Source organism: Terrapene carolina, unplaced genomic scaffold (assembly GCF_002925995.2).
Source record: "Terrapene carolina triunguis isolate 2854851 unplaced genomic scaffold, T_m_triunguis-2.0 Scaffold130, whole genome shotgun sequence".
Lineage (NCBI taxonomy): Eukaryota > Metazoa > Chordata > Testudines > Emydidae > Terrapene > Terrapene triunguis.
The window spans coordinates 399,240-408,012 of NW_020664481.1; the positions used below are offsets into that span (position 1 = coordinate 399,240).

General features: G+C 57.1%; 1 protein-coding gene across 1 annotated transcript in view; it reads left to right on the top strand.

Moving 5' to 3' along the window:
• Positions 1-8,773, top strand: part of CDH22 (cadherin 22) — a 94,940-nt gene that overhangs the window by 10,229 nt on the left and 75,938 nt on the right. The window lies entirely within an intron of this gene.

The following is an 8,773-nucleotide window of genomic DNA, read 5'->3' on the forward strand; positions in this document are numbered from 1 at the left end:
CCAGCCACGACTGGAGCCAAGGGGGAAAATAAATAAGGCAGTTTAGGGAAACATTTGAGTAAATCCTCAGTGCTGATGGCCAGCTGGAGAAGCACGTGGGCTCCCCATGAACCTGTGCAATGGGAGTGGGCTGAGCTGGGTGCCAATTCCCCCGCTTCCCTGTCTGAGGTTTCCCCAGTTCTGCCCCAGCTTTCCTCCACACATGCCGGTCTCTGCTGCTCTCAGGCACTGGGGAGGAGTCCCCAGGCCTTGCTCGAGGCAGGGTCTGCTGCTGGTTAGGATCATACTGAGACTGATATTTCTTGCCATGTCTCCTTGCCTCTAGCTGTGTCTGCGGCACCTACGCTCCCGGCTCTCCCCACCCCTGGGATTCCACCTCCCCCATCTGTCAGTGCCTGGCTGCTGTTGCCTGGTCTATTAATTATATTGATTACTTAAAAATTCCCAGTTAACACTCGGAGGTTTGATTGGTTCTCGTCCCAAGATCAGGGGCCGTATTACTAGAATTCCTTTTGAATTGGGAACCCTGACGTACACGGTCACAACACTCACACTTTTATTAACATTGTTAGCAAAGTTTCAAGCCCAGCCAGAAAGGAAGAGGTAGCACAGAACGAGCTGAGCCGCCCCTTGGAGAACAACCTGAATGTTCACTAGTGCAAATTTCTCCTGTGTTGGACTGTTCATGTCCCTCAGTCCCAACCAATGGTCCTCCTGCCTTTCCATTCTGGGCTCCCCACACAGTCCTGATCTGCAGCCACCCTGCTGTTGCAGTGCCAAGTCCCATCCCCCAGCTATGCTGGTCCTGGCCTGCTGGACCTGCAGCACCCCCTGCTCTATCTGTGCTGCCCTGGCACCCCTCCCCCAGCTCTGCTCCCGCATATCAGTCCTGATCCAAACCCCCATCCTGTTCCATTCCTTCCCACCCCACAGCCCTGCCCTGCAGCCCCTCTCCCAGCAGCTCTGGTCACAAGCGCCCGCTGAGCAGAGGCCGGCAGTGGTGTTGAACTAAGTACAATTGTTCCGTAATGGGAGAAAACTTCAGCTGATTGGCTCAGACGTGTAAACTCATCCCTCTCGTTCCTAAGTGAGGCCTAGCACCTCACACATCACACTGCCTCCGCTCCTGCGGTAGCACGTCGTCGGGTCTGGAATGCTGTGCACCAGAGCAGGGTCTGTGCGGGGAGGTTTCCCAGAGCGTGCTAGCCACCCTGGGGAGAGGGCAGGATAGGGTCGCACTGGGCAGGCAGTTATTGTGCTTTACTGAGTGTTGGATGTAAGGTGGGGGCGGGGACGTGCAATGGGGCAGCAGCAGGGCGTCTGCCCTTTGTCCCTACTTCATGCTGGTAGTGCGTTCTGCTGAGCCCCAGAATCCATTCACCCTTTTCCCTGTTTCTGGGTGTCGTGCTGCTCCCTGTCTGCGTCGGACCAGGGGCATGGGTTGACTGAGCTTGGGGCATGGGCAGCAGGCTTGGGGTTGGTAGGCTGCGAGAGGGGAGGTATCCCAGGCAGTGGCACTGCAAATCACTGCTCTCCAAAGGCGCCTCAAGGCAAAAGACAGAGTCAGCCCGACATCAAATGGTAACAGCCGCAGGGGATGAAAAGGGGAGAGTGACAGGTGCAAAGGAAGGAGAAAGCGAGAGGACCAGCAGTGAGCAGAACTGAGGAGAAGGCAGGAGAGCGGGAAGAGCCCCCGAGGAGGCTGGCAGCGCAGGGATCATGTGGCACAGGTCCGGCTCCAGCAGGAGGACAGATAGCTGGTTTTCCCATCTGGGGGTGTGACAGGCAGTGCCCTGGAAAGGGGCCCAGGCCTGGTTCCTGTGACTGCCCAAGGAGTTAAGTGCAGCAAGGGAAGGGCTCTCCTTAGGGCCTGGCAGGAAGCCGGAGGGTCAGTCTCTTGCTGTGTTTCCTGGATGCTCTGCTCATTCAGAGCCCTGTGATGGCCTCCAGCACACGTACAGATGTGCAGAAATCATTACACCAGAGGGGCTGCTGCTGACTGAATTCCTCCTGACACGCGGTTTCAGCCCCTATCAGGAACCCTCTCCTCCTTTGGCCAAGAACGCCATCAGTCACAGACCAGGGCTCCTGTACAAATGGAAGGCAGGATGCAGGCAGCAAGGGGGAGACGCACCCCCCATTCCCAAAAGGGGGAAGCAATGAAATTAACGTAGTTTGCCTGAGCAACGTTTAAAAAGGGCGGAATTCTCAACTCTGGTTGTTAGACCAGGAGCCCTGTGCTTTGAAAATCACTTACAATTACGGAGCTGCCTGTCACAGGCTGATGTGAACAAGACGTATCAAAGGAGACAGTGTCTGTGCAAAATTGGAGATCAGAGGGAGAAAGAAACTCGGTTTCAGAACATGAAAGGAGGCGATTCCTGCAAATTAAAATCCTCAAAAGTGAAAAGTAAAGAGAAGTGTTTGGAGCAGCGTTGGACGTGCCTCTGCTGTGTCGCTCCGGAGGCGGGGACCTGACAGCCAGGAGCCAGCGCTGACCGACAGCCTCTGACCTGCCGACCCAAGGCAGCCCCAAATTAGTGAGTGTGAGCTGGCTTCCTCGCAGCTCCCCCTTCACAGTGGGGCCTCCAGCAGCCTGGCCAGCCCCAAAGGGAAGCAAAGACTGTGGGGAAACCACTCTGGGGCCCAAGGTCAAAACTCTGAAATGTCAGGGCAGATGCTTCCTCCTCGCCTGCCGCTGCCCTGCGCTGGAGAGCAGAACAGAGCTCTGCTGCAGCAGTGTTGGCCTTATGTCCCAGCTGACCCCCAGCTCCCAGGAGAGGGGAGAGCTCCCTGTGCGGCAGAGGCGGCCAGCGCAGCTGCACAAAGTCCTCGGCAGCAGCTGGGGCAGAGATCTGGAGAGTCCATCCAGACACCCACAGAGTGCTGCTGACAATGCCCCGAGGCCCCAGGCCATCCAGCACCCTGGCTTCCTTCCGAGAGCTGTACACAGGGCTCAGGTGCTGGAGAGACCACCGTCCCGTGTGCTACACCACTGGCAACAGTGTTGGGTCCTGCTTCTGCCGAGCCAGTGACACTGGGAAGCAGCTTCACCTGGGGCACTGCACTGGGGTGGGGTGGGGTGTTTATGGGGAAGCAGCTCCAGCCGGGGCACTGCATGGGGGGGCCAGGTAACTGGAGTGGGGGAGGCAGCTCAGCCCTGGGCACTGCACAGGGGGCCGGGTAACTGGAGTGTGGGGGGCAGCTCTGCCCAGGCACTGCATGGGGGGCCGGGTAACTGGAGTGGGGGGGCAGCTCTGCCTGGGCACTGCCCTGGGGTGGTGTTTATATGGGGGGGGGGAGCTCAGCCCAGGCACTGCACGGGCGGGGCCCGTGTGTATGGAGCGTTGGGGACTGCACTGGGCATGGCACGTAATGGGACAGTGACGATGGCACCACAGACTGTATGTAAAAGGCCCCAAGCCTCAGTGTGGCCCGTACCCTGGCCAGGCCAAGTCCAGCTGGCAGAGCAACTGGCTGGCCCCTAGTGTGGGCAGGGGCCTTGCTTTGTGTGCCAGGCGTGGCTGAGATCCTGGGCAGCGGGTCAGCTGTTAACTGAACGCTGCGCCCGGAGTCAGTGCACAGGACCTGCTTCACCCAGCGCCCAGGCGGGTGGGGAATCAATCGCCCCCAGATCTGAGAGTCAACCTCTGAGGAGCTTTTTCATTAACGTTCAGGAGATCCATACGTGCAATATATCCTCCCCGAGCAGCGGCCTCCGCCCTCGCTTCTGAGCATGGGCCATCAGGGAGCACCGGAGGGCAGGGAATGCTGGGGGGATACTGCGCTGCTCAGGGGAATGTGCCCTTGTCTCTGGTATCAGGATCTGGGTTAAAGCCCAGAGGTGCTGCATGGAATAAGTTTGACGGTCTCTGCTCAGGCCCCGGTGGCAGGGGTTTACCCAGCCCCCCCACAGCAGCTGGGACCCAGCCGTCCGTCCGTCACTGCTCTGGAAAGGTCCAGGACCCAACTGTTATGGAGGGGCCCTGCAGCTTGGCGACCAGGGCTGTCATTTGGCAAGATTTCCTAGCCTTTGCTCCCTCAGCCAGCAGAAAGGTGCGGGGGATCGACAGCTCCTTTCCAAACCTGCCCTGCCCTACCTGTGCTCTTACCGGGTCCTCCTGCCAGCCAAGCCAGGATGGACCAGCCGAGAAATTCTCACACTGTCATGTGACCTGCAGAAAGCCTGGGCAGCTCCCTGCCAGGTCCCCAGCAGGGACGGGGCATGTTCCTGGTGCACAGAAATCAGTTAAGCAAACATGGTCAGATGGGCTCCCGCAAGCCTGGGGGCAGATCAAGGGACAGTATTTGCATAAAGGAAGAGGACTGATTGGGAGGGAAAGGTGTCTGATTTCCCAGCATCTCAGGGAATTGCAAACAATGGAGATTTAAGCAAACTATTTCTGAGGAGCTGAGGGCGGTTACACAAAGCCAGCTCTGCTCTCGGCCCAGGATCAGGCAGCAGGGATGTGACGGGCTGGGAAAGGGGCCAGCTGCCCAAGAGAATGTGCCAGACGGACCCTGGGGTGGGGGAAGGGGGGTCTGGCTGCAGTAGGGGTTGAGAGGCATAAAGGGCAGGGGAGAGGGAGTTTCTCGTCCTGAATCAGAAGCTCCCTGGAGCTCAGCCGCGGGAGCCAGGCTGTACACACTCTGGACCCGGGGCTCCCTCCAAGCATATGAGAAGTGTCTTGGCCAGTGCTGGGTACAGGGTGTTGGGACACTGTGCTGCCGCCGCAGGTGGAAATTACCTTACAATCTCACCCAGCACCCCAGGACTGGCCACAGGCACCGGGCAGCAGGGGCTTTCCAGAGGGAGCTGACTCTTTGCAGGCCACCAGCTTCTCATCTAGCCATTTCACTGGGGTGCCTGAGACATGGGGAGCTGCGAGGATTCACCCACCAGGCCAAGGCCCTCTGAGTTCCCACCACGCCACACTGCTCGGGAGGTTAGAGTGCAGCTGTGTGGGGCAGCCAGGGACTTCTGCAGGGAGCTGGGTTAGGAGTTAGAGGGGATGGGGCACAGAACTTACCCACTGGGCTCTGGCTGGCATTGTGCTCAGGGTCCTGCAAGCACCCAGGGACGGGGGATACAGGGTCTTCTCAGGGAAGATGCTGCGTAGCTGGGTGAGTGCTGAGGCTGCTGCTGCTAAGGGTGTGCTGAGCTCTCGCAGCTCTGAACAGGGCCACTTGCTGTCTCTGCTTGGAGCCTAAGTTCCCTCTAAGCTGCGAGGCCGGGTGGCCACCCAGCAGGCTATCAAGTGCCATGCACTTCGGGTGTCCCTCCCCCCACTGCTCTGCCTTGGAGCCCCTGGCCAGCTGCTCCCAGGATCTCCTGCTTGCTGTGTGTGTGTGCGCACTGATGTCAGGGTGTCCCCCACCCCTGTACCCCATCTCCACAGAGCGGGAGAGGGGACACAGATGACAGGGCTCAGGATGGAGGGAGCTTGCTGGCAGCTGTTGCTGTGTCTGAATACACAGGCTTCAGACTGCTGAGTGCCGATCTACTTAAAAGGGCAGCGTACTTAAGGGGGCAGCACGTGTTACTCTCTGTCACACACACACACACACACACACACACACACACACACACACACACACACTGTGTTTGTCTCACATACACACACTCACTCACTGTCTTTCACGCTCACCTCCCAACACATACTTGTATTATTGTTGTTACTTGATACTTCTTTCAAAGTGTGGTGTTTTAGTTTTTTGACTGGTCTGTGCATTTCAAAATTTTGATTTCTCTCTTACACTTACTTTTAATTCTTTGAGTAGTGAGTTCTAAAATGCCCAACTTGCCCTGGCTGGAGTAATTATCCCTATAGTAACTTTTTAAAAATATATATTATATCTAGGTTTTTGTTTCTACTGGTGGCGCACATCCGCACATTACCTCAATATGGTGCACATAACAAAATTCATTCTGCACCTGGATGAAAAAAATTAGAGGGAACTCTGCAGGCTGGCAGGCCCCAGTGTCTGTGCCTCGTTGGGGTGGGCAGCAGATGCAATCATCACATCATGGGCAGAGGAGGGTAAGGCAGATGGCACAGTGTGGAGCGTTGTTACTTATGAAGCCACTTCTGCTGCTTTCCCTGCCATCTCAGGGACCAGGGGCTGAGACCTGCACACAAGGGGTAAGCGTGAATGGATCCCACTCCTGACCAGTCTCCGGTGCCCTGGGGACCAGCCAGCAGACCCTGCAGCAGTCCCATTGCCATGCTCTGCCTCTCACAGAGAAACTCTTGGCTGAGATGCTCTCAGAACAGGGGATGGAAGGGCCGTTCTGCACTGACTCAAACCCCTCAGCAGCTCTAGCCCCAGCCTGGGAGCAAGGCCCTACTGCAGGTGCAGCTCTGCACTTTGGGCAGAGGCAAATCCCTGGTGAAGAGGCCTGGGGTGTGCTGAGAAGGCAGGACAGACCCTGTGGGGAACCAGCCAGGTGTCTGGGAACCATGGGAATTCCCTGATATTAGCAAATGATAAAATCAGCTGAGTTTTGGGCTCCCTTTCCAAGCTCCCCTAGGGCTGATTAACAGCTGCCTGCTGCCCCCAGGCCAAAGACAAATCCCACAGAGTCAGAGTCCAAGGGCCCAATCCTGGCATCATCAGAGGCTGTGCACATGTGCGCGGCACCTTGCAGGATCAGCCCATGGCAAAGAGACCCTGGTGAAATAGGCATCCTGTGACTCAGGGACCATGTTTCCCTCCCCCGTTTCCCTGGGTAGCAGCAAGTCTCATCAGGCCAGATTAGAGACGATTTGGCTGTGCAGACAAAGCTTGGGGTCAGGCCCTGCCTTTAGCCCAAAGTCAGCTGGCTGCAGAAGTGATTATTGCCAAGAGAAATTGTTTAATCTCCCCACTGGAAGCGGAGAAAAGGGATTTGTTCAGGGTGCAATCAGTGTTTACAGGCCATCCAACAGGTGGCTCTGAATTTTTAATAGAAAGTGCTCAGAACATTGGAGCTTGTCTGGAAGCTCTTGGGCTGGGAGCGACCAGGAGCCAGGGCTCCGCACGCTGGAGCAGAGTGGACACAGACCCTAGCTCAGTGCTGGGATCTCTGGGCTGGGGACACACTGCAGACTCTGGAATCCTTTTCAGAGAGTGAGTGTCCTGAGTGCTCTCTGCTCCTGGGGCAGGGGCATGTTCGTGGGTCTCCCTGCTCCCATGCTGCTTTGGGGCAAACTTTCCCCTCTTCTGTGCCTGTCTGCATGCCCAGTGCCCCAGGGCGCCGTGCTTATCTGTGTGCCCCCGGGCCCCATGCCTGTCTGGAGGTTGTCCCCCACCCCCATGGACCTGTCCAATAGAATTCTTTGTCTAAGTGCCCTCCATAGGCTGCTCTGTTTTGTATCATTTCATTAGTCACTTTTTTGCGAGATCCATCTGCAGCTGGGTTAGTTCCTGCCTGCGTGTGGCCGCAGGAGCGAGAGCTCTGAGTCTGCAGTGAAATTCCCTCTGGGCCGGGCTCAGCATTCTACCAAAACAGGCCATTCTTGGGGATGCAGGAGGCTTGTTTCTGCTCCGATAATCGTTCCGCACTGGGGTTTGTTTCCTTCCCTGACATGCTGCCCACTTGCTCCTGGGAGGCACTAGTTGCTTCACCTGTTGGAGCAAGAAGAGGGAATGTTGAAAATTTTATCATTTAAAAAATCTTGGTGGTGGCTGCTGCTGCTGCTGTGCCCAGGCCTGGGCCCTGCGAGTGCCATGTCTGCGGACAGCTCTGCCCAGTAAATTCTGCCGTCCGGGCACAGTCTCCCTCTCTGTCTTAGAGAGTGCGAATAATCCACAGCTGTTCTGGGGCTGACCAAAGAATTTCACATGAAAAACCAAAGTGCAGCTCTGCGAGCGGTTAAAGGGGCCAGACCCCGTCTGCGCCGACCCTCTGCCCTGGTACACGCCTGTGTGACCAGAGTGGAGAGCCAGAGGCCTCGGCTGCTATTTGGGGCCAGAATTGTAGCTTGTGAATGGATGCAGTGTGGGGAAAGACTCAGGGCAGCCATGAAGTGCCTGCCATGCCCGTTGTTCATGGGACCATGGAGTTGAGCAGCAGGCCTTGAGACTAGCCAAGAGGGGTGGACCATGGCGGTCCCTGCCAGGGAAGGGGCACTTTGTCACCACCGTTACAGAGGCTTTCTTTCTTTCTTTCTTTCTTTCTTTCTTTCTTTCTTTCTTTCTTTCTTTCTTTCTTTCTTTCGCATTAGGTGCCAGGGCTCTTTGTGAGCTGTGATGCAGAAGATGCTCTCAGTGTGTCTCTGCCAGTCTCTGTCTCTTTCTCCCATATACCTGAGCACCTCACAGCTCTGTTGGGCCAGTGCCAGCCCTGCTTCTGGCCAAAGCTCCCTTCCGCTCCCTGAATCAGGACATTAGATTTCATCTCCCTTCTTCCCTGTCCAGCTGTGACTGCGGTGCTGCCACTCAGGATGATGCACAGTGCCCCGGAAGGGCAGCCGTCACAGCAGGCAGGGCCGGCAGCTGAGACCCTGCTGTAGGTCGGTCCCAGGAGTCTCCCGCTTGGGGCGGATGGTTCCTGGGGCTGGTATGGGAGGTCTTGGCTAGGTAGAAAAGGGAGGCCAATCAGGTAGCGAGGGCCTTTTCTGCACAGAACTGTGATGATTATGTTGCTGAGACTGCGAGATGAAATTCTGCAGCAAGGCAGGACAGGGAGCAGGCGCTGGGCCCTCGGGGCGGGGAGTGGGAGAGGGGGCTGTGTTGCTGAGATTGGCAGGGAGCAGGCGCTGGGTGCTCGGGGTGGGGGGCTGTGTTGCTG